Source organism: Alexandromys fortis, unplaced genomic scaffold, assembly GCF_014885135.2.
Source record: "Alexandromys fortis isolate MF-2015 unplaced genomic scaffold, M_Fortis_MF-2015_v1.1 scaffold_30, whole genome shotgun sequence".
Classification (NCBI taxonomy): Eukaryota; Metazoa; Chordata; class Mammalia; order Rodentia; family Cricetidae; genus Alexandromys; species Alexandromys fortis.
In genome coordinates this window covers 13,390,055-13,414,794 of record NW_026067922.1, presented here as the reverse complement: position 1 = coordinate 13,414,794, position 24,740 = coordinate 13,390,055, and the positions used below count along the sequence as shown (strand labels likewise).

Here is a 24,740-nt window from a genome sequence, read left to right as displayed (position 1 = left end):
TCCGCAGGTAAGCAGATTAAAGGGACCGTCTTTCTTCCAAGAATGGAGATTAATGCAATAAGCCCAGCTCGAACAGGACTTGGAGATGTCGGAGATGCAGATGAGAGGGAGACATAGGAAGCCACCCCACCCTTACCAACGTGCAAGAGAGCAATACTTCTGTTCTGTTAGATGCAGAACCTGAGTCTCCTGAACAGCCCTTTACAGTACTGCAAGGCTCACTCTGCCTATGATAGTCTTCTTTGATCCTTACAGACTGCTGGTGTTTCACAGAGCTCTACAGTGTATATATTTACAAGAGACTATTATTACTTTCCAATGATGCTATTTTAAGATTTCAGTTTTATTGTTTTTAACTATGTGTATGTGCAAAGGCCCATGCACGTCCGTGCAGGCACCAGCAGAGGCCAGAGGTTAGGGACCCTCCCAGAGCTGGAATCACAGGCAGTTGTGAGTTACTTGGCACGGGTACTAGGAACAGAACTCAGGTCCTCTGCATGCGTAGTGTGTGTTCTGAACTCCTGGGCTATCTCTTCAGCCCCATAATGCTATTTTTAATTCTTGTTAATTAATCATCTCAACCACATCAAAGTTCCTAATTCCACTACGTATAACAGAGAGAGCGTTCTAGAAATTTTTATCATAAGAATGACGGCATATTTAGCACCACCTCATGGTACAAGTGAGAGATGAGAATGAGCCCCGATATTTGAATCCTAGAAAAGAAACAACAGAATTTTTTTTAAGTCAGTGTAATTGTGTACAGAAGAAGCCATACTGAGGATTTCAGAAAGAACCATTGATTTTCTTATCACTGAAATTTTCCAAGCATATTTTCATGTAAATCAACCGAAACTACTTAGATAGAAAATAAAACCTAATTACCTGAGTTTAAGAACTCAGAGATTATGCCCTGCAAGATGGCTCGATGGACGAAGACAGATGGCTCCGAAGGTAAAGGCGCCTGCTGCCAAGCCTACGGACCTCGGTTCCATCCCATGCGGTAGAAGGGAACAGCCAGCTCCTGCAAGCTGTCCTCTGACCCACACATACACGCAATAGGTAAATAAATAAAAAAAAACATAAAATTGTTAGGAAATTCATAAATCACATATTTTCTTTATAACAAAATGCCTTCTTTGACTTGATAACCTAAGGAATAAATAACTGATAAGCCATATGCGATTTATATAATTAACAAAATTCTTGAATTGTGAAGTAACATATGCCAAGAGAATATGTAAACACCACACATACTCTTCGGTGCCAGAATTCTTCCCCAAACTTGAACCTTTCTATATTTAAAATGCGCACATTGTAGAGGGCGATGAGAATTCGGGATATAGTTCAACAACAGAGCGCTTTGCCTGGTGCATGAAGCGCAAGAAAAACAAAGTCCCTAAAAGTAAAATAAAGATAAAAGACATAGAGAATAGTTTAAGTTTTAACACGGACAAGTGAAGGAGAGATACCAGTCACCTCGTAAAGCCACCTTAAAGTTTCAGGGATCCTCAGAGGTAAGGCACTGACAGCCTCTCGGGACATAGAGCCTAGCACAGTGCTCTCGAAGGAGGAGACGGTTGTAGCGGAGGATCTCGAGCAGATAAAAAGACAAAGAGCCCAGAGGGACTGATATCCTGAGGGCCAGCCAGATTCCCTTGCTGGGCACAGGTAAAGAGCGGATGGAAAGGTCCAGGTTGTACCAGCCGAGGCACACAAAGGAGGCAGAAAAGCCACGAGAGGCATCTGCCAGAAGCGGTCCATGATGAGACAGGAGCAGGGGAGACCTTAGGCTTCGGGCTAGAGCAACAGCTGAGCATCTCGACAGACTTTGGATGTCAGGGATGGACGGAACATTCCCAAAAATGGCCTGTAACACAGGAAGAAATCCTGCTCGCTCATTCCCAGCCTTCCCACCATTGGGTCACTTCACACCAAACTAGAGCAGAAAAAAATTTACCTTGGTCATATGTAACCAGTGGCCCAAAATAAGGTAGCTCTCATATCAGTCAATAAACTATACCACAGAATAAAGGGCTTAAGCTTGAGAAAAAAATTTTAAAAATTGCTATCACAGAAAAAAAAAAAAAACACACTATCAGAGCTGGAGAGAAGGCTCAGCAGTTGAGAGCACTGACTGCTCTTCCGGAGGGCCCAGGTTCAATTTCTAACACCCTTACGGCAGCTCACAACCATCTGTAACTCCGGTTCCAGGGGAACCGACACCTTCACACAGACATACATGCAGGTCAAAAAACCAAAGAACACAGAATAATACATCTTTTTTTAAGAAAAAAAAAAGAAAAAGTCATGAAATTGTCTTTAACACAACATCGTGTGGTTGCAAGAATTCAGATATTGATATGACAAGATCTCTAAGTGGAATGGGCTCAGGAAGCCGTGGCCCAGCAACCACAGGAGGCTGACAAGCAGTAGCACCTAGGAAAGACGTGAAGAGAAAAGCAGGATCATCCAAAGAGGAGGACCACAGACGTCAGTTCTCGGGATGCAGATGACCTGCAGGAAGTGGCAGAGGAGGTAGTGATGGGAAGTGAGAAGCACAAAGAAAATGGCATGTGCAGAGGGTCACAGAGGGATAAAGAGGAAGTCAGAGAGACTGACACCGGACTCAGCCTGGGTCCTGTTGGTGTGCCCATGTTTATTGATACTCGGAGCACAGAGATGGATAAAAGACAGTGAGACACACAGGGAGAGATAGGAAGATAGAGAGACAGAGAGGCAGAGAGGCAGCGGGAGACACACACAAAGAAGGAGATGGAAAGAGAGAGCTAAAGAGAGAGACAGGGAGTCAGAGATAGGGAGATATGGACACAGAAGTACAGAGACAAAGAGATGCAGAGAAACAGAGAGACAGAGAAAGATGGAGACAGAATGATAGATGGAGACAGACCCACAGAAACAGACAGAGAACGTAAGAAATCTTTCAGAAATGAAAGGTTTTCATTTACAGAAGCAAAATATAAGCCCCGGGGAAGTTTGACAGAACAGGATTAGAAATTGATAAGGAAAGTAATGATGAGAACTAAAATCCTACCAGCGGGAAACTTACAGGCTCTTTCTCAATTCATAGTCAGATGAGAAATACAAACTGGAATTGTATTGCGAATAGGAAATAGCAATAACTAAAAGGTCCCTTGGTGGAACTGATTGATTGTTCATATTTATAGCTTAGATCAGAGAAGAAATGAATAGCCAATAAGCATATGCATTAATAACTGAAAAATATGTGAATAGCTCATCAAAAGATGACATAAGATGGATGGAATAAGGCAAAGAGTAACTGCATTGGCTCAAATCAACATGAAATATAAAATTAATCATTTAGAGATTTAGAAAATTGAAAAGAATCGCCATGATAAATCAAAAAGCTATGAATAACTGGATGTATAAATATAGAGAACAACTATTATCTAATTCAATTTTTAGAAATACAAAACCACCCATAAACATCATAAGAAATGTGGAGAGGGACATTTGGAAAATCATGAGGCCACATTCCTGAGCTTCCTGCAGCCATGAGAATCTAAGCAGAGGGGACTGGTTCCTGGCAAACAGGAATCATCAAAACTCCCGTAAGAATGGGAGTTCAGTGCTGACCAATTGCTGTTCAAGAAAGAGAAGACACTGTTAAAGTGTGACCCAAAAGCAACACCTCCCCTGGAATCAGTGTGTTTACATGATTTGATAGAATTCTAGCAAATCTTCACAAAGTCCGTGTCTCCTGCGTTCCTGCAAGTCTCTGTAGATTGCGGGAAGGCTCTCGACTTTGTCAGAGCATGAAAAAGGAAACTCCATGCATGGTAAGAGTGCAAAACCCTTAACAAAATAATTAAAAGAACACTACGTCATCAGTTCTACTATCACAGACCTGCAACCTCAGCTCCTCATGGGACTGAGGCTGGAGGACACAAGTTCAAAACCAGCCTGGGCTACAGAGTGAGTTCAGCGCAAGGCCGAGGATCTAATAAGACTTTGTTTTAAAATTTCTTAAATTGTATGTTGATTACTATAATATATTATACTACTGTGTTATAGTATATACTATAATATACTAGATAACATATTACTATATATAATACATTACATATATTTATTATAGTAATCTCAAAATATAAGCAAAGTTAAATATTATTCAATCCATTGACATAGAGCATTATACAGATATGTTAAAATTAGAAATGAAATGATAATTTCCATATATGATGCAGCCATTTTACATATTAGTAACAATTTTAATTTAAAAAAATCCCTAAATATAGGCATAGATGGAGGATTTAGAAGTATAACATGCACAAAACCGGAGCAAGCTATGGCCTGACAAAATCCCAGCATGGAGCAGGAAAGGCGGGCACACAATCCCACCGCTCTGAGGACCTACTGGCATTTGTGAGCCGTTGGGAGAGAAAAGATGAGTTTTATTTAATTATGTGTGCCTGGTAGGCTGACCACATACCACGGCAGACTCGACTACTCCTGAGATTAGCTAGGCATCTAAAACACTCGAGGAAGGAAAGAAGCAAAGAGGAGGAGGAGCAAAAGGAGGAGGAAGAAAAGGAGAAGGGGAGGGGGAAAGGGAAAGGAGAAGAAGGGAGAGGGAGGAAGAGTTGTTGGGAAGGGATAGCGACTTGCTGTCTATGGCGTACGGGCAGGACAGGGCAATGGTTAGAACACAACCCTTGTCGGCAGTGACCAGACAGACTCCCAGGAGGTCATCTGAGAGGCCATGCTCAGCTGACACCGACTACCAAATGCATTAACCTCCTCCTGTTGCCTAGTCCTCACTCAGGACAGCAGACCATCGTCACCCACCTTGTGAGTCTGTGGGGAGGAGGAATGAGCAGAGCAATTCTTAAGAACACCAGGACACACTCCCACATAAGTGGAGGAAAAGTAGAACTGCCAAGATTCTTCCAGGATAGAAGGTCTCACTGCATCAAAAGGGAAAAAATCAAATTATAATCTTTATATATCATGGCAAGGCACTTCATAGGTCAACATTCATTTTTAATACTTTTGGAGACAGACAGGCTTTGATTAGCCAAGGATGGCCTTAGACTCCGGATCTTCCTGCCTCCATTTCCCCAGTGTTGAGATTTCAGGCCCATTTCACAGTTTCTGTGGTGGGGGACATTCAACCCAGGGCTCCATGTATCCAAGGCAAGTAATCACTATCGACTGAGTTTTGATCTAATCCCAAATCTTCTTGGACACGGGACCAGACGTGTGATTCCTCGGTGCATCCCGAAATATAAGCTCTGTTTGTGTGAGCTAAGCATGTGTGCCCGTGTCTACCATGCACTTCATCTTAGCTGGGTACACTGTCTCTGCTTGACTGTGGCCACCCTGAGTCCCCACAAAGTAAGAGGAGACAAAGGCAAAACACCAGTGTCTATGTCCGAGCGTAGCACAATGGAATCCTCGCAGCTTCGGGCTGCATCCAAGGTCTTCACTCATTCTCCAATACAGAAACTGCAGCTGCTTTCCCTTGAGTCCGCAGAGCAGCAGTGACCACAGCAAAAGGAATCCCAGGGCCCTGTGCCCACAATGCAGACAGCAAACGTTCTCAGTGGCACTGTTTGCGTTGTTGGGTAGTTACATATATCTGTATAATGAAATTGGGTCACTTTGGCCTCCATTCTCCTCTCATCCTCCTTCTCTCGTCCGAGTTCAGTCATCCGATTACAGACCTGTCACATTCCTTTCTAATCCTATCGACTGCTCGCTGTTCAGGAGGGTCAAAGAAGAAAAGCCTGAGGTACGATGATTCTTCCCCAAACACAAAGTTAGCTTCGTCTCTGTGCCAGGTGACGGTGCTCACGACGAAGTAACACAAAAAGGGGGTCAGAGCTCACTCCTCCACACAACTCACAGCCCAGAGCTTCCCCCAGGGTTCCACTAATTGACTTTTGAAGTCAGTAAATCAAACAGGTTAATTTGCATCTTATTTACATTTTAGAAAGTGCGTGTCACTCAGATATCTTCTATACAATCTATCTACACAGGGCTAACGTGTTCCCTACTTTCCTGACAAAAAGGACAAGTCAGTCTAAAGCAGGCCATGCTCTTTCCTCAGAGCCTTCCCACCCTGTTCCAAGGTGAGCCAGTGCAGAGCCCAGTCCTGGAGGGTCCTCTCCACCGCCCAGAACAATCTCGAGATTTTCTCTGCCGTGAGGGTGCCCCAGGCCACTGAGAGTGCCACTGCATGGTCCTGTCACAACAGGCACTTCTAAGAGCCCGATGAAGACATGTTTGAGAAGCTCCAGAAGTTTCCGTCATTCCCTGGATACAGCGCAGGCTCTTTCTCCTCTGGGAGGTACAGTGTTTATCACCCGCAAAGCACATGGCATCATCTGTGGTCTAGCAGTCTAGGTTCTGTCAGCAAAAACCTGGAGACCTAGTGTGTGTTACCAATTGGAGGTAGCCTGGAGATCTAGTGTGTGTTACCAATTGACAGGTAGCCTGTAGACCTAGTGTGCATTACCAGTTGGCAGGTAGCCAAGGTCCTAGCTCGCTCCATGATTCTACTAGAATCAGAACATCTGCATTCATCTGAAGGACCACTGGGGGAAGGAGGTGGAAATTTCTCCCAAACACCCGAATCTACAGCAATGAATGCAGATGGCTTCCCTAGTCCCTGGCCCTGGAGTTTCCTGTCAGCTTGCCCTTTGGAATCCCCTTCTGTCCTTTCTAGGGTGGACTCTTAAACTTAACCTGAAACCCTGATGTGTGCGTCTGAGAAGCCACATATGCAAATGGCAGAGGTGAGCCCCCACCCTGGGTAAACCCCGGAAGAAGCTGCTGTGGTTGGTAGACTCTGAGCCTGCTTTCAAGAGAAGGAGGCGTCTGTCCCGGCATCACCCTAGACTTGGCCCCTGGCTTGAAGCCCTTTGTCCCTTCCCTCTGCCCTGTGCTAAGCACACCCCCTTTCAGTGCTGGAGGCAGGAGGATCTCATTAGCACTAGCTTCCTACTCTTTTATTCTAGCAGTATTTTTAATAAAAGGCTTAAGGGAAAAGAAAAGATTAGCTGATGTCCCCATTTAGTTTGAATAAGATGCCCACTAAAGCAACTGGAAGAAGCAAGGGCTTGTTTGACCTCATAGTTCCAGGGTACAATCCCTTCCAGAAGGAAAGTCATGGTGTCAAGAGCTTGAGGCATCTGCAGGCAGGAAGCAGAGAGGCGCTGCTGCTCAGCTCACTTTTCCTTTAGATTTAGTCCAGGACTCCAGCCCATGGAATGCGTCTCAGATGGGGTTGCTGTTGCGGAGAAGAGACACCATGACCACAGCAACTCCCATGAAGGAAAACATTTCATTGGGTGGCTTACGGTTTCAGAGGGAGAGGAGGAGGAGGAGGATGAAAGAGGGAAGGAAGGAAGAGGAAGAGAATGGGGATGAAAAGAGGGGAAAAGGGAAGAAGAAGGAGGAGGAGGGGAAGGAGGGAGGGAGGGAGGGAGGAAGGGAGGGAGGGAGGAAGGGAGGAAGGGAGGAAGGGAGGAAGGGAGGAAGGGAGGAAGGGAGGAAGGGAGGAAGGGAGGGAGGGAGGGAAGGAGGGAAAAAAGTGAGAGGAGTCACAGTGTTAGGTTGTTACAGTGACACCAACCAACAGTGGTGTTTAGTTTCACTAAACTAATGGTTTGGTCCATCCTCTTCATGGTGGGTCATGGTGGTATGCAGGCAGACAGAGTGCTGGAGAAGGAGCAGAGAGTTGATACATCTTGATCCGCAGGCAACCAGAAGTGAACTGACTCACTGAGTGTAGCTTGAGCATAGGAGACCTCAAAGCCCACCCCCCAGAGTCACACTTCCTCCAACAAGACCATACCTCTTAATAATATCACTCCCTTTGGGGACCATTCTCTTTGAAACTACCACAGGATGGTACCACCTACCTTTAGAGTGGGTCTCCCCACCTTAGCTAACCTAGTCTAGGTGACTAGAGGTTTGCTTTCCACCAAGCCTAGATCCCATCAAGTTGGCAAGTGATTAACTAAACTTAATCACTGAGAAGAGGGTTTTAGGGAAACCCACTGTTTTGAGTACCCCTTCCACGGATCCCCCTGTTCCCTGATAAGAGTTGATGAGTGCATTCTGAGTCTTTGCTGTTACCAAACAATGTGCCAGGAGCCAAGAAGAAACATAAGAGATTTCAACTCTGTGCTCAGAAGGTCGTCAACCTACACAGGTTGACATGCATGAAATGGCCGGGAGTGACTGAGACAGACATCATCAAATGAGCAATGACAGCAAATGCTAGAAACTCCAGTACCCTCAGTGTATCTGAGTCAGAACTTCTCTCACACCCAGCCTCTAGCCTCCCTTCCAGATGTGCTCTCGCTGAGGGCCCAAAGCTCCAAAGACCAAATATGGTAGGAACAACAATGACCAACAAATATTTTTGGCTCCCTGAGCTCTGGGCATCTAGTCACAAAGGCATCGTTAATTCCTTGCTTCGCAGCTATGAAGCCCTTCATCTGGGGTCTTTCAGTTGGCCTTCTCATTGACCTCAAGATCCAGCCACCCACTCTTGTCTCTGCCTCCCACAAAGGGCTCCACACAAGGGCCCTCAGCATGCAGTAGTGTGCAAACTGTCAGTAAAAACCCTTTGTTCCAATGTGAAATCTAATTCTGTGATATTGCGTGCATTACGATACACTGCAATTTTTCCTAATTCCAGTGGCATGTAAATTAATCTGCTGCATGGAAACAACTCCTTAAGACAACGGAGGCTGATTTCCCGCCACACTCGTCACTATCAATTATCCTGCCGCATGGTACTACAGCCTTGTGGCCTGTGACAGCATTCACCCTTCATAGATGACCTAAGGTGACCACGTTTCATATAGAAGGTAGCATAGTCATCCTCCACAATTCCTCCTGGCCATTCCCGAGGGGACTTCCCGCCTACTTTCTTGCAAGCATGGCAATTTGTGTGTCTGGCTTGTTTTTATTTTGTAAATTAAGAAAATGTCCAAATTTAAGTGTTGAGCTTCTCTCCCTATCATATTTTGCTCCCTCTGGGAATATAGATGTGTCACCTGTGACCCTCCCCTACACCAGTAAGTAACCGACCCGAATCATGCGTGAAATCAGAAGGGCCAGAGGCACAGAATAACAGCGGACTCTGCACTGTGTCGGAAAGGCTGGCTCCATAGGTAATTCTGGGAGAGAAGCTCAAGGTCACTCATTTCCCACGTTATCTGCGTAGGCCATCAGAAAATAGGCAGAGGGTATCTAGAAGTAACAGCCTGCATTCATGAGGACCAAGATGCAGGTCAACTCCCAAAGGCCACATCCTTCCCTAAGAGAAGAGGCCTTCAAAAGAAAGGATAGTGCCATGTACTCGAAGCCTAAGTTATGGCAGTGTATCCCTGAGCGTAGGCTTGAAGATTCATCTTCTTTCCAAAGGACCAACTGTTTGTGATGCAGCCTACCATTCACCTTGCACACCACAAAGGAGAACTTTTACTTCCTAACGTGTACCAGCAGCACACAACACCTGTCGTTAATGGTGAATGTTATCTTGGGAGCAGTTTTAGTAAAATCTGCACAAAAGATCAATTTAAGAGCTAAACTCAATAAAATAAGAGTCAGGAAACAGGCCACACATAGAACAAGAACAATAGATAAGACACTCAGCTCAGTGACTTAGGCAAGCTGTATCTAGGGGCTGGAAACCTGTACAGGAAAGAGAGGGAAATTTGGAGGGGGCTTGATTGGTCCAAGCTCTGGACTGACCTTAGTGTAAAGCATCATCCCAAGGGTTGACTACTGTGATTGATGGAAGCCCAGCTGTTGTGACTGGATGAGATCTGGCTACATTCTTCAAAAGTGCACTGGGGGCATGCTTCCTGCTAGCTTAGTTTTGATGCTGTTCATTGCACAGAAGCTCAAAGTCAAGCCAAGTGGATGGTGTAGGCAAGTCATCTCCAGGGACCTGCCTAACTTACAATGCTCAAGACCCTGGAAGGAAGAAAAGAAGGGAGGGGAAGAAGGAAGGAGGGAGGGAAGAAAAGGTCTCTATCCCTATAGAGTTGTGCTCTATGAGGCAAGGCACTCTGAGTCTTTAAGAAGTACCTTATATAGGACTGGAAAGATGGTTCAGTGGTTAAGAACACTGACTGCTCTTCCAGAGAACTGGGTTCAAGTCCCAGCACCCACAAGGCAGCTCACAACTGTCTGTTCCAGGGGATCCAACAGCCATGGCAAAACACCAGTGAACACATATAAAAAATAAATTTTAAAAAAGAAGTACTTTCCAGCTCTAGGACATAGGGGCCATTGTTTACTTCCCTTCTAGCCCTGCAGATAAGTTCTTCTGAGAGTTACGTAGTCTGATGCTGGAATCCATTAGGGAACGCTTTCCTCTACAAAGCCGCTTCCCTCTTTTGAGTCAGACATGGGTTGGGCGGTTGGTGGTGGTGGGGGATGTCTGCTAAGTATCTAAGGCTAGAACTCTCAGAGCTTTTGCAAGACTTCTTGTTTGAATATTTCTATTAAGGTTTGAGCTTACAAAGAATCAGTGTGCTCCTTGTCAGCAAATGACACAGATGCAAACTAAACAAACATTAGCATTCCCTGCACCCTAGGTCCGCACGAGGTAGCCAACCTGAATCTGGCGATTCTGCATCCTCCCTGCCCTTCAGTGCACTGTGGTCCTTTAGGGATGGGGCTGGGAAAGGAAGTTTGTTTTCCATGAATGGTTTAATTATAACATCATCATTCACAGAGCATCCCACAGGCCCTCCTCTGTGGGAATTCGCTTCCGGCTGACATTCTGAGGAAAATCTGGAAGTGAGGTGGAAGATGGCTTGAGGTAGAATTGGATTATTTTACCAACTCGGCAAGAAATCCACACAGATCTGTTGAGCCTCCAGGTCACATGATCTACTCACTCTTAACAACATTCGGAAGAATTTATAAATCACATTCATGCCATAAACAGATCCTTCCCAAAGAAGCACTCTGAACAGGCACCAGAAGCTGGTCCTGTCAAGAGCGGCTCTCCACCTGGGCATCCTCAGGGTATCCATGCAACAGGGACAGAAGACTGAACAACTCAAAAGCATCCTGCCATTCACAAAAAGGCTGGCATAGGATATCACTTCCAACTGTATAATCCTAACTGGAGAAGCCTCTGGTTACCAGGAGGCTCCAGTTAATAAATAGTCTTGAATTGTCTAATGAATAAGTACAGTATTTGCTAAGAAAATGAGAAAACATTTCATCAGTCAGACCCTCTGCCCTCCACCTCATTTGTGTCGGGCATGCCTGTGCGTTCTCTAATGTAATCCACGTGAAAGCCCACTCCACATCCCTTGGGATTATCCCCTTTGGCTGAGGCTTCCAAACGGCACGAGCAAGATTACAAAATCTCGGCTCTGTGGACTTTGATTGACAGGCAGATGGCCCCTGACTACCCGGCCACTGTCTCTACACTTCTCTCCTGCAAATTTAAGACTGGTCCTGTGGATTTGAGAGGGAGCGGGGAACACAAGAGTGGCCAGAGGCAGACAGCACACCCCTGAGGGCCAATCCAGACTGGAGGGTAACTATGTGATCTTTGGCCTAAATCACGGCCAATGGTTTAGGCTCCAGCAGTTCTCAAATGGCACAGCTGGTGCGATTCTACCTCCCCACCCCACCCGCCCTCGACCTCTGATGTAGTCTTAAAAGGAAATCCATCTGCTATAGAAGCCATCTTGGTTTCTCTCGTTGTTTGAGGGCTCAGTCCATACCAGTGAAGAAGCCTTGATATCAGGAACCTGAAGCTGGTCACTGCATATCCACAGAGCCGGAAGCCCAGCAGGACAGGAAGTGAGCTCAGCTATAGACCTCAAGGCCCACCTCCCAGAAAGCCACTTCCTCCAGCTAGGCTCCACTTCCCACAGGTTCCATAACCTGCCTAAACAGTAGCCGTTGGGAACCAGGCTAAACACCGGAGCCCATGGGGGACATTCCACAGCTAAAGCATGACACCCCGCAGTGGAAACTAAGCCTGGAGCTTGTGTCATTCCAGTAGGGGTGCCTCTTCCACCTTCCTTAACCGCCCATTTTCCTTTTCTGTCACCTGGATCCAGGGCACTGTTCATGGTGAGAATGGAACATTTTAAGTACAAAGTTCTCCCAAAGACAAACTAGTCCGTGAACTTTTTAATGACTTCTATATTTAGCCCACCTGCTTTTCCTAATCACTTAATGGTTCTAAAATTAATATGGATCACGAAGGGCTGTTTTATCCTCCTAGGGGAGAAGATAAAAAGCTATAGAAGAAAACGTGTCAGCGTGGATACGAACAAAGGGAAGTAGGCCACATGGAAGAACTCTCGAGTTACAGCTCGTTCTTAGAGACACAGCTATCCTGTCTCTCTAACACAGAGATCAGCAGTCGGGTGTCTTGATTTAAGGGTGAAAACAAAGTATGGATCTAGTGCACTCAAAGGGTTTCTTCGCCCTCATCCTTCTCCTGGGAACCATGGGCTTGTGGATGCATGTGGCAAGAGCTGTGAGCATATTGACATCAGTTCACCTTGGCTGGACATGTGTGTCTTTATAGAGATAAACAGATCTACAAATAAGCTTGCCCATGGCCTTTGGAATCAAGGGTGGGCATACGGAATTATCTCAGTAAAAGACGCAAGCAGTAGGCAGGCCCTGTTGGATGGATGTGTTGTGTGGTCTGCTACATAGAAAAAAAGAAAACAGGAAAAGCAGATGAGACCATGGGCAGAGAAGAGAAAGGGCTAAGGTGTGGGAAATAAACAAAAGAGACGCTTCAGAGATGGTGACGTAAAACATGACTTAAAAATCACCATAGCCAGGCAGTGGTGGAGCACGCCTTTAAGCCCAGCACTCAGAAGGCAGAGGCAGGGGATCTCTGTGAGTTTGAGGCCAGCCTGGTCTACAAGAGCTAGTTCCAGGACTGGCTTCAAAGCAACATAGAAAAACCTTGTCTCGAAAAACCAAAAATAAATAGATAGATAGATAGATAGATAGATAGATAGATGATAGATAGATAGATAGATAGATAGATAGATAGATAGATAGATTGATTGAAGGCAGTGAGAGAAAGTAGGATAAACTCCCACAGAGGTCAAGGGAGGCCTCTGAAAAGGTGACCTTTGAGTTGAACTGTGACCCTCCAGAAAGAACACTCTAGACTGGGGGCACAAGTCCAGTGTCTGCACAGTAGGCGTGAGCATGGTCTCTTCAGGAACAGACAAGCAACAGGGGTCAGGGGTGGTGTGGCGGGCAGCAAGCTGGCGGGCACAGAGTTGGAAAGGGAAGCCACTCACATCACACAGCCATTTCAGGGCACAGAGAGATGTTGAGTTTTTTATTATTACAGTGCAAAATCATTGAAGATTTTGAATCAAGGGATATTACGCTCTGACGTGCATTTTTTCCCCCAAAGGTCACTCTGAATATTTCTGAAGAAAGTTTGGAGGCCAAGACTGGATATAGGAAGATGGCCTGAGCACAAGAGACACAGAACAAGCCAAGAAAGAGCTGCAGTGGCATGGCCCAGGGTAGTGACATTGGAAACTCTGAGAATGCTGAGCTGCGCAGACATGTTGGAAGTGAAGTTAATAAGAGCTGTGGTTATAGCTGGTGTGGAGGATAAGGGCAATCTTGAGGCCTGGGCCTCTGGGTGAAGGCTCCCAATAGACGGTGGAGCCGGGACATGCGTGAGTGCGGTGGGGCTAGCATTTCAGAGGAACACGGTGAGGTCCTGTTAACTCTGAAGTGGAAGACGGATTTGCAGACATGGGGCTTCCTGCCAACCAGGAGCGATCTCCTTTAACCCATGCAGAGATTTGCTGCAGGCCATGACATGCGGCCTGCATTTTCAGGGAGAGCTGAAGATGATACGGGAGACACTCTGCAAAAGCTTCCTAAGTCAGTCGCATACTGAGGACACAGCCTGTTCTTAGGGCCGGGCTCTTTCTGCCACTCTGTACCAAAAATGAGGAACAGAGCACACACAAGATGCTCCTAAGAATAACAACTGTCTCTGATTCTCTCTGTGTGTGTCTATGTGTGTGTTGGATTCTTTTTTGAATTGGTTGCCGCCTCTTACTGGTTCTTTGATTAATAAGCTGAACTAAAACTTCATTTTTATTTACAGGCATTCTTTTGTATTTATATGGATCATGACTTTATAATCTTTCAAAAACTGACTTTAACCTAAGTATGTCAGTCTTTAATTATTAAATTTCAAATATAATTTTAAAATATTCCTTCAAGTTTTGAATCGTTTTGGAAAGGAGTGACTTCAATGCCAGAGACCAGCTTTGGAGCTTTAGAGATGTAAGTCAATTTGCCAGCAAATGAAGACTGAGCAGCTTTGGCCTTGATGGTGTGCAGAAAGAGCAAGACCAATGTGGCATGCAAATCTCAATCTATGGGCACTGAAGTTCCCAGAACTGTATGCCTAACACTGGTTGCCACCTATCCCCCTATCTGCAGTCAGAGCCAACACTTTGTCAGGGTAGAGGCACCCCATCCTGTCAAACACCCCTTCTTTGTTCAGTGGAGAATCTCTGGGGGGCCCTCCCAGACCCAAGGAACATTTTGCATTGAATGTAAGCAAACTGCCTCTCCCCGTGGTGAGAAAGTGGTCATTGAAAGAGAGCTACTCACACCATAAGCGAAGCTGGAGGAAGACGGATGCAGACGTGGAGAATGGGGGTCCGTCAGAAGGACTAGAAGCCCAGCTAGCAAGTCAGCAGGCACTCACTGAGGGTCATGTGTTGACTTGGATTCATTCCAAAGCCTGATGCTCACCGCGGCAGCACCCACACATTCCTGGGTTGGACTGCTATAGGCATAGTTTACTCAGGTACCTCCTCTGAATGTAGCCCAGTACTGAGCCCTGTTCCCGGGAAAACTCAGGAAGCCCATCTGTGGGACCTGAGAGAACCGTATCTCTGAGTAGTCACCATGGGCCACCATCTGTCTCTGCAGGGACAGAGAACATGGGACCTCAACCACCAGTACACGGGCCACCATGGAGCTTTGCAGGACCGTCTATCTCCAAGAGTGACACTCAGAAGGAGCAAAGTACCACCGTAACAGAGGGGCACCGAGCTACTTTCGTGCTATGGCTGAAACTTAAAAACGCTGGACTTTTGTGCTGAGTGACCAATGCCACTGCACAAGTGTGCGTTCACATCATAGAAGACCTTCAGGAGGGTGCTTCTGCAAGGGCAGACGTGAGTGGAATGCATTTATTAGAAACATAAAAGTAATATTACCACATTTTTATCTCAAGTGGCTGAACCGGTTACACTAGTTTTCCTCTAATCAAATTTTGTATTACATTCTCACTGTACCTCAGGCAAGAAAAGTTAGAAAGCCAGAAATAGCAGCCACATTAAATATTCCAATCACCTTCCAGCTGCTTTAGCTGTAGCTTTGCCCTTCCTGAAGGACAGAGGAGACAAAGGGGGCAGTAATTAATTACCAGGGAAGACTAAGAAGCAGGGAAGATTTGGTCCAGGAGCAGAGCCTATCAGGTCAGAACTCCTGGTCTCTGAAACTCCCCGGAGCCTGAAACTCAGGCCACACCCAGGTAGTAAGACAGGACTCAGTGACATTCTAACTGTGACCCCTAAAACAGGAAGCAGCATACCAGTTCAGGCTAGCGATGCTGAAGGTTCCCAGTGTCCACAGAGCTTCTGGGGCCAAATGGTAAGAGCGTGAAGAAACCTTTGCCAATTTCTATAAAGGTAGAAAGGAAACCGCATTAAGCCAGCCCTTCAGATAGGTGAGAGAGGAACTCAGGCAGAACCCCCAAAATAGACGTGGGTGGCACCCAGGGCAGCTTTCACTTCCACTAGACCTGGAGTTGCAGTTCCAGGTGGGCCCGGTGGTTATTGGAAGGGGCCCACCGTGGTGGCCTGGAGCTCAAGCTTCTCTGTCCATTCTGGGGCCACCTGCGACCGCAGTCAGGTTCATAGAGGAAGTTCCAGAGCAGCCAGCAGCCAGAGTGAAACTGGCTGAAAGCAACGGGTTCTTCCCCACGCGGTCACCTGGTTCATGCTGACTCCAGGGCCAAGTTCCTTCTGTTTTCTCAGGAGCCTACCCAAGGGCTAGCTGGCCTCCAGCTCTCTACAACAGAAGAGAGTCCAGGACTCACCGGTTCAATCAGGAGGCCGGCATCTTCTTTACTTTCAAAGAATTTAGGGGTTAGTGGGATGGCTCTGTGGGAAAAGGTGATTGCTGCCAAACCCGACGACCTGAGTTCCATCCCCCAAGAATCAGATAGTAGAAGAAAAGTACAAACTTCCGCAAACTGTCTTCTCATGTCCATACATACACATATCAACACACACATAAATAAATGTAATTTTTAAAAAGAACTTAGGATTATTGGCATATGTCTATAATTCCAGCAGTTAGATGGGAAGCTAAAACAGGAGGATCATGAGTTCAAGTCCAGTCTTGACTATTCTGGGAGACCCTGTCGCAAAAACAAAAGGATCCAAGTTTTTTTGAGGTCCGTAGAAAGAAAAGAAACAGAGTCACACATCAACGACAACACCTCATACGCTAAAATTTAAATTTTTCCCTTAGGTCCTTGTCTAGAGTAAAGAGTTGTAGATCTTTATCTGTCATAAATCTATCCAAACAGATGTTCTGTGAAGATGCCCTTATAAATGTTTGCCGGCGAGAAAAACCCTTCACAGAATTATCAGGAGAGATGGGCAGGAGGAGATGCAAGAGAAAAAAGGTCTCGGGGAGACAGCAGGGCAGCAGAATGGAGGAACTGCTTTCCCTAGGTGGATGGAGACATTAGTGAAGGGAAGGGGAGGCACAGCTGTGTTATAGACAGAAGTGGGGTGTTCCAAAGACATGTAACTTGATCCCTTGCCACCCTCACAGCCATCCAAGGATCGACAACCTAACCTTTCCGAATTCTCAGGAAAAAGGAGGATCTGAAATACAATCCTACAAAATCTTACATTTTCCCTCATACAACTGCTAAGATGAGAAGGCATAGGACTTGGAGGGGAGGCTGTTCCAAAGGGGCAAAAATTGATGAAGAAGGAAGTCATTGCAACTTGACCCCTTTACCTGACTCAATCGATCCACTGTCCTAGAATGGAGCAGTGAGGATGGGCGTGAGGGAGTCTCAAGTAGGCAGAGGCCCCAGATTCTGCTCAGACTCCAGGATGTTAGAGCCCCAGGTGCATCCCTGTCCACAGCCCCGCGGCCACAAAACAGCGACTGTCATGAATTCTGCTTGTGCCCCAGTAGCTGATGCTTGGATCCTTGCTGCTGAGCTTAGCTTTGCCAGCCCCCCTTTCACAGGTGAGAAGGCCAAAGCGGGCAGACCTCAGAGCAATTCCAGACTTAAAGCCATGCCTTGGGGAGACAGCAATCCTAAGGAGTGAGGAGCAAAGGTGCAACCTGGAGGGAGGGTCATTTAAAGCCCTGCCTATTGGTCCTCTTCCCCTTCCCCTGTCTTGGAGGTTATGCTTTCATGGCCCATGGCATAATCGTTTCTGGAGCTAGGACATTAATGTAGGCTATAAGGGTATATTTGGGGAAGACGATAGATGAAATTTTTAGTTAGGGAAAACAGCATTCTGCTGATTTGAAGGAGAGAATATAGAAGAGAAAAAGTTCTCCGCAAAGTAGGTCTGGAATTGGAAGTCCCCACTGTTGGTATACACCTTGACATTGACTTTGCAGCCAGTAATAGAATGGAATATGTTAGACCCCGAAGAGAGCAGGGGCTAGTGACACATGACTGGTGTGTGCGGAGGGCTCTCTTGGAGGGTGCCCTCTCCCTGGGTAAGCCTACACAGAAAAGGGCTGTAAGGCAGACATGGCTCAAAGTACAAGGCTGAGACTTGTCACAGGTAAGCAAGACATCGTGCCTGGGGACTCGGTTTCCTCACTGATCCAAGTCGCATTTTATGGGGCTGTGAACAGGATGTAAATTACAGCATCTACGGGCCTCGCATGACATGGGTACTATTCCAAACTGGCATACATTAACTCTCTTAATCCACACACAGCACGGGTAAACCCTATCATAGACCCCATTTAACGGATCTGAGGTCCCCATTACCTCCTGGGAGGAAGAACCTTGTCCACTGATTTACACAGGGGGGTGGGGGCTGCTACTTAGATTTTCTTCTAAAGTAGAAATTCATGACAATAAGACTACATCTTACCTACAAATGATCGGCAGCCTGTAGGAGATGCCCAAAAAGGATTGGTTGGTTTAGTATAGCTATTTGACATCCTGAAGAACCGAGAAGGAACCCAACAAGTTGATCATTTCTCTACAAGAAATCTATACTCACCAAACAGAATCATTGAGTTGGCTCATAACCAAAATGAGAAAATTTGGAAATGCCAGTAAATGCTTCCTTTGCAAAAGCCTTGTGTGTGTGCTGTAGTGGCATCCGCAAGGCCATGGTGAGCTTGTGTGATGGTCTTGCTGTTCTGGGTGACACACCCTCAAGAGCAGCTTTCCCCTAAAGGACCAGCAGATATCTCAGGAGTCCCTCAGAAGCTGTGGACAGGAAGCCACCTTCAGAAGCAAAGGTTTGCAAACACCAGCCCTCTCCCTCTGCCCCTTTTTCTATTCCCCTCTCTCTTCCTCCTTCTGTATCTCCTCCCTTCAGTCTGCAGAATCCTATAGCACACTCTCCAGGATCCCAGTATAAAAAGAAGCCACCCCACTGGTCACATGCTAAGACCAAAACTGCCAGACAGAGCCAGTAGACACTACAAGTTCATTTACCCAAGGGACAGACTTCTTCACGCTGCTCTGGAAAAGGGAGAAGAGAAGGCAGCCTCAGCAGCAACTCGGAACCTCAGGAGCCCAATGTCCCAGCTGCCAACACCCGAACGTCCCAGTTCCATCTTGGTGTGAACAGCTTTCCCAAGAAAGGAACCCATCTTTGCTATCTTCTTGGAACATGCACTCCCATTTCCAAAACAGCCCATCAGCTTCCTTCCATCGGTATGGCTCTTGTTAGAGTTCTTTCAGGGTAAGAACGGCCCATTAAACACATGTCCCTCCACAGCTTTGCAATAGAACAGGAAATTGAAATGACCCGTGCTCTAGCTCAGAGGAGCGCTGAGCCAAAGGAGCCCCAAATTTTAAGCCCCCCTCATCCCCAACTGCCACTTAGGCTGGCATTATTGCGTTACTGTTCAGCGGGATGTGTGCGGTGCTACCCTCCACAGGGTTTTTATTGTCTGCCTTCCTAATTCTGTTCCGCTATCACAAGACGGAGTGCAGCATCTCTGCGAAACCATTTGGTTTTAAGCTGTGAAATTTGTTTGCTGAAGTCAGCGCCACAGCATCAAGAATTCCAATAGCGCAGGGTGTCCGAGATAAACAGTGCCACCAGCCTGTGGCATTGGATAAGATTTATTTTTGCAAACTCTGCCAACCCCCAAACAGAGCTTATGCCTGGGTAGCTACAGCTCCACTCTGTTAACGATGCTCATTTAGATTTTTTTTTGACACCGAAGGGGCCTTACATCTTCTTCATAAATATTAACAAAAGTTTGTTGAGGACCCTAAGCCCCAAAGCAGGAGGCAGTCGATTGAATGAGCCCAGCAGAAGAGAGGATGGTGATGCTCAGGGAGAGAGGCTCCTCTCTCCTGGCTGCATACTTTGTATCCATTTGTTAGAACATTTCAAGTTAGCTCTCCCGGATTCAGAGTTTTGTTTTTAATAGTAACTATTTGGTGGAAGCTGCCTTTTAAAGGTTCCCCCACCTCCCCACAGCACCAAGCCTTTGTCATATGAGGCCTTGGGGGGATACTGCAGATTCAAGACAGCAGATTCTGGGGTGTTAGCATGGCCCTGTCCTGCTAGATCTTAATAAAATGTGATAAGAGAAAGTCACTTAAAAGCAACCAAAAAAGAAGTCTTCTGATGTGGGATTCCCCTTTGTATGCTGTGAATATGTTTTATTACCATTGGCTAGTGAATAAAGCTATTTTGGCCTATGGCAGGGCAGAATAGAGCAAGGCGGGAATTCCAAGCAGAAATAGAGGAGAGAGTAGGCAGAGTCAAAGAGATGCCATGTAACTGCGGAAGGAGACAGAACACCCTGGAATCTTGCTGGTCATCACGAATCTCATTGTAAAACACATGAAAAGAAATGGGATAATTTAAGATGTAAGAGCTAGTTAGAAACGTGCTTAAACTATTGACCAAACAGTGTTTTAATTAATATAATTTCTGTGTGATTATTTCTGGTTTGGGAGACCAGGAAACAAACAAGCAGTGGCCGTCTACAGTCTATAACACACAAGCTAATTTCATATGGAGCAATGCTTCTCCTTTTGAAGAAAATAAGAAGATTGAATATGAACCCAGAGAGAGAATCAGTATCAAAGCAGACTGAAGAGAAAACACTTTAAAGACACAGCCATGAGAAAGTGAGGTGGTTCTGACTCAACTGTTTGCCCAGTTTCAGGTCCTTGAAAGTCTCCTAGCAAAGTCACAGTCCATGTGACCTCCTATCCTATAACCAGCCAGCCACACCCCTGTCTTGTAGTGGCCAGTGTCACTCAGGTGAGGCCGCCACGCAGAGCGGAAAGTGTAACCTTCTGAGTTTGATGACATGCATTGCCGTGACCTCAGGTGAGTTGGCGATGCTGCCACACAGAGTGGAGAGCTCAGCCTTGTGGTCTCAGTGATATACCTTGCCGCGACCTCACTAGAGTAACCAGAAGTCATCGCAGAAAGGAGGGAAAGGAACAGCGTTTGGCTCTTAGCAAATGCTAGGCGACAGGTGCCGTGACTTCAATAGCAATGGCATGGGGGATGCGTGAGGTTCCTGTTCAACCTTTTCTTTCTGCTCTGAAAACCCAAACACTAACATGAGAAGGGATGAGAAAGTAAGACTCATAGTGACCAGGATGTGAAACTCACTGCACAGGCAGCTCGCCTGCCGCCCTGACGGTAAGTGAAAGGACAAAAAGTCCAGCAACTTAAAAATTCTTCAAGGTTTCTCACACAGAGTCTCCGAGGTCCTGGGATTGCAGTACGCAGATGCTGCGGTGGTGACAGGAAGCACAGTCCGTACCTGCAGCTTGGTGATCTCTGATGCAGTAGGGGCTCTTTGGGGAGCTTGAAAATTTCCACAGCAGCTGGAGTCTCCAGTCCTGGTGGCCTTGGGGAAAACACTTGTCAAAGCCATATCTGGAACCCAAATTGCCCGCGTGCAAGCAATTTTTTCCCTCTATTGTTAAGTGAAAATTCCATAAGAGAAAAAAAAATTCTTGCATTGTGTCCAGGAGAAATGCATCTTTCCACTGAAAATATTGCCCTCGTGAGCTTGCCGGTCATATTTACACTGAAAATGAGTAACAAAAACATGCAGTCTCCCCCCTCCCCCAGTTATTGTTTTATAGACTCATCTTCTACCTTTTATTAAGAACGGGAATACGCTGGAGGGATGTCAGCAGTGGCAGATGCCACTTCGCCTCTATGGATGACGGGGAGCCCTTCAGAGAGCACCCCACATCTGAGCCACCACAGCCTTCTCCTGATACGTGGTTCTCGTTAATGCTAAGAAGGCTCTGCCTCTGAACTGTGGCACGGGCTTCTGGCCCCACACATTTGCAGAATCTGGCCCAAATGGCTGAAAGAAGACTGCTAATTTATCCTCTGGTTCAGGTCTCAGCTGCAGCTCCCAGCTTTGATCATAGCCAAAGCCCATATCGTCCTAAACGTCATGTGTGATCCTGGGAGTCTGGATCAGAGGAGGCTGGGAGGACCAAGAGGGGACAAGGAGGACGGTTGGGCCACCTGCTCCCCTCATTAACATGAGATGAAATGGCACAGCTGATTGGCCCAAGGAGAAGAGGAGGTTCGGTGGGGACAGGGGAAGGAGGCTAGAGGTGTTCCCAAGGGGGCTCAAACTGCACCCCACCTGCTGCCTCTCATTAGCCTTGACTATGTACCAGGTACTGGACTTGGCTCTCAGAGACGGAGCCCAGCACACAAGGACTTGGGGTCCAGTGGGAGACAGACACGGGGAGCTAGCTATTTCACATAATGTCCGGCAGACAGATGTGACGGTGTGATCGGGCAGGAGAAAAAGAACCTTAGGAGCACAGACAGGCTGCAGAGAGGCCGGCTCCCTCTGAAGGGAAGACTAGAAGACAAAGGTATCGACAACCTTATTCTCCTTATTTGGATCCAAGTAGATACATGTAGTTCGCACCGTCTAGAACTCCGAGGCGCAAGGGAAAACCTATGTCTATGCATCCCACAATAGGAGATGTTCCCAGGGAAACTGAAATCCTCAAGGAGCCTTCAAGGTGAGCAAGGACTTCAACGTGCCAAGATAGGAGGGGGCTCCTGACAGAAGCCTTGGGAGCTGGACAAGGTAGCTCAGGCAGGTGCCCAGCTTTCTGCCTTTGGCAGCAGGCCTGAAGAGGAGTGGGGGAGCTTGCAGCTTGCAGGCGGCACATCTGGGGCGCCATCTAGGGCCCCCTTAGGACAGATGGGTCACCTTGAGATGCAGTGCCCTCGCTCTGCTGGTGTAGCCACCTGGCAGGAAGGAAGCTCCTCATGGAGAAGTACATGTGTCTTTAGCCATCAGACTACTAAAATCTTCGTCCCCCCCAGAAACTAGATTTCCTTAGAAGTTTCACACTGGGGAAGGAAAGGAGTCTATGCTCTGTCCTAGCCAGAGGGGGAACCTGTCTCTGAGAAAGAGATTCCATTCCATTCTGACAGCTCATCACAGGGCCCTGTAAGAGAGACTGAAGTGGAGGTGCTGATGATAGGCGGAAACACGCCTTGACCAGGACTGCTCGGTGACATACACCTAACCCTTGTTCCACTTAAACACGAACCTCATCTGAGGACCCCAAAGATGGACCAAAGTTCAGTAGGGGGCGGGGGTCACTGGACGTCTTTGCTCTTCTTTTCAAAGCAGCCACATTACATAAATCCCATCTCTGCTTCTCTCTGTGACTTGACGCCGTCTTCCTGTGAACGCCAGGGTCCGCTGTGGCCAGCGATGGCTTCCTACTTGTCCCAGAGACTCCTGATGTCAGTATCTGTTAACAATAAATTAACCTGTGAGAGGATGGGCTAAGTGCCAGTCGGGGAGTATAAACAATGCCCGCAGCAACGGGGACAGCACACTGTCACCTTCTCCCCCTTGGGTTTTGTTTCCACAGGACTTCCCAGCACATACCACCTGCTGGCTTGTAAGGAGTAACCAGGCCTTGCTTGCTGGCTTCCCCTCACACCAGACTAACTTCGTACTTGGACTCATAAACAGGCCTTTGGAAGGTTCCCTTTCATTTCTATTTCTCCTGGTGATTCAGGACCATAACTGCCACTGAACAAACAGTCTGGTTTCACACGGAGAAAGGCAACCAATATTCCACTAAGAGAATTTCGGTGCTGGCAGTGAGAATAGCCAAACAAAGTTGATTAAGCATTGAGTGGTGAACACAGGGGACACAGACACAGAACACCCCTGCACTACCAGAGTGGTACGGAATGAGACCTTCCTGTCCGGGTCTGGGGAAATTGCATCATCAACCTGCAAGAGACGACAATCTAAAGCAACAAGCCCACAGTCACTTCACAGTGGCACAGGCGTGTGACCATGAGGGTCAGTCATGTTCCAGGGCTCCTGAGAGATTGGTGGACTTGGCCTTTGCCCATCCCTCCAAAGGTTACTACATCCCAATGCCTGCATCAGAGCAGGTGACGCATGGGAGACCCTGGGACAACTGCAGTGAGGTCCCTGGCTTCAGGAGATCCAGGAATAATCCCTGTGTGGGAGATTTTCCCACATGGCAGACAGGCCTGGTCCATCTCAAAGGCACAGAGGGGCGCCCATTTTACCTGAGGAGGTCTTGGGAGCCCAGAAACCAAGGAGAGAGCTGGTTAGACAGGGCCTGAAGGCAAGCTAACGGGCCTTTGGAATACATCCAAACCCAGAGTGCTGCTATACCACTCAACCCACGCTTTAGAAAAACCATGTTTAGACACTGGCACAAGCATTTTATCTTTTACCCCAGCACCCAAGAGGCAAAGACAGGCACATTTCTGCATTCAAGGCCAGCTCGAGCTACACGGTGAGACCATACTTCAAAATGAAACATAAAAATGAAAAAAAAAAAAACCACTTTTGTAAGTGGGGACAAACGATGAAGTTGAGAAAATATACTTCCTACTCTAAGTTTGCAGCCAAAAATCAAGAGGAAACAGAAACTGTATGAGTGTGTATACTCACATGTACACATACATGTATAGTCATGAGCACACATTAGGGGTCTCTATAGGAACAGAACAGGTAGCATGAATAAACACTCTACATGGAGGTTGCAGATTGACTTACATGGTATGGTCTTGGCTATAACAGTAGCTGTCTGCATACTGGACAAGACTCTGAGAACTCAGTAGCTGCTCGGCCCATAAACTGGATGACTCGGTTGTCCCAACCTGAACTGAAGGGCTGGGAGATTCCTGGAGAGCCCTGGTTTTCAGCCCACATGAGAAAAGCAATGGATTTAGTTCTGACATCAGTGAAGAGATGTCACTGCTGCCCACAGCAATGGCAACAGTGGCAGCAACGGTGGCGACAGGGTAGATGAACTCACCAGCAAGATATTATGGCAATGAAGCCAAAATCAGAACGTTTTCTACAGGACCTCTCTCTCTCTAGGCTGGCAATGAGAGGTCGCCCATACTTAGGGTGGGCCA

At 46.9% G+C, this 24,740-nt stretch overlaps 2 long non-coding RNA genes across 2 annotated transcripts in view; both read right to left on the bottom strand.

The window, feature by feature from the left end:
- Positions 1-519: 519 nt before the first annotated feature.
- The window catches only part of LOC126501361 (uncharacterized), a 151,885-nt gene continuing 127,664 nt past the window's right edge, over positions 520-24,740 (bottom strand). Inside the window, exons 5-9 of the long non-coding RNA XR_007591652.1 lie at positions 22,871-23,077; positions 21,021-21,177; positions 4,831-4,949; positions 886-1,038; positions 520-716 (exon numbers count right to left, since the gene is read on the bottom strand). This is a non-coding gene — a long non-coding RNA (uncharacterized lncRNA). The remainder of the gene's footprint in view (positions 717-885; positions 1,039-4,830; positions 4,950-21,020; positions 21,178-22,870; positions 23,078-24,740) is intronic.
- LOC126501362 (uncharacterized) lies at positions 9,804-15,999 on the bottom strand. Its single transcript, XR_007591653.1, has 3 exons — positions 15,863-15,999; positions 15,653-15,741; positions 9,804-9,981 (listed from the first exon to the last, which is right to left on the bottom strand). It is a non-coding gene; the product is annotated as an uncharacterized lncRNA (long non-coding RNA).